The sequence below is a fragment of the Arachis duranensis genome, chromosome 6 (genome assembly GCF_000817695.3).
Source record: "Arachis duranensis cultivar V14167 chromosome 6, aradu.V14167.gnm2.J7QH, whole genome shotgun sequence".
Lineage (NCBI taxonomy): Eukaryota > Viridiplantae > Streptophyta > Magnoliopsida > Fabales > Fabaceae > Arachis > Arachis duranensis.
Genome location: NC_029777.3, coordinates 9973409 through 9974576, shown reverse-complemented (window position 1 = coordinate 9974576; position 1168 = coordinate 9973409).

The following is a 1168-nucleotide window of genomic DNA, read 5'->3' as shown; positions in this document are numbered from 1 at the left end:
CTCCCTCACATGTCACATATATAATAACTGAATCTGATTGTTAGAAAAAGTAACAATCACATGCTAGTACCACATAAAATTTAAGTAATCTATGCTTGGCCCTTTATTATTATTGGATTGGTCAACGTAACATTTATATTGAAGGAAATTAATTCCCATATTCTTGCTTGTAGAAGAGGGTTTTCCTTGGCTTCCTTCGTTTTAATTTTAATTTTATTTGTATTAGTAAGTGATAGATGTGTATGAATTATGAAATGTGAGATACCTAATATCAAAAGAGAATGAAACACACATGACACGAAACAACTATAATGGAAACAAAGAGACCCCGCAAGCATCTAACAGAACATGAAATATTAGAAAAGACACATGAAAGCCAGTTGCATATATTAATCTAATGCTTGATGCTTCATATAACAACATAGAAACTTTTTTAAAAGATGTTAATTAAATGATACTTTCTTTTGTTTTTTTGTTTATATTTATACATTTTTTTAATGAAAATAATATATATTTTAGTTTGTTTGATCAAAACTTTTTTCAATAATTATTATGATTGTACAAAAATTAGTGATAATTATTTGGTTGATTGAAATAATAATAATATAAAATATATATTTATTATTATTGTAATAAATTTTATTTATCTTTAATATTTTATCATTAATTTAAAATATAGAAGTTTTGAATTAAATATGTTTGTAATGAGCTAAAATATTTTATACTATATGATAAAAAAATAAAAATAAATAAATTTATTATTTTAATAATAAATCATATTTTATATTATTATTATTAGAATGACTTGAATCAACCAAACAATTATTATTAATTTATATACATACTTATAATAATTATTGAAAAGTATATATGTTGATCAAATAAATTAAGTGTGTTGTTTTAATATTATAAAAGTTATATATTTTATAAATAAAAAAATTTCATATAGACATCTGATAACGAAGAGAAATGTCATTTTACTAATAATATACGATTTCTGCGCATTCATATATAATAGATAGGTGTGCTTGTCAATTTTGTTTAAGATATGTGTATTTAATTATTAATGATTAGGAGTATAAGTATATAAAAAATTAAGTCTAATTATTTTTATATAAAATTAATAATTAAAAATAGTTATATTATTTAATAAATTTAATTAAATTAT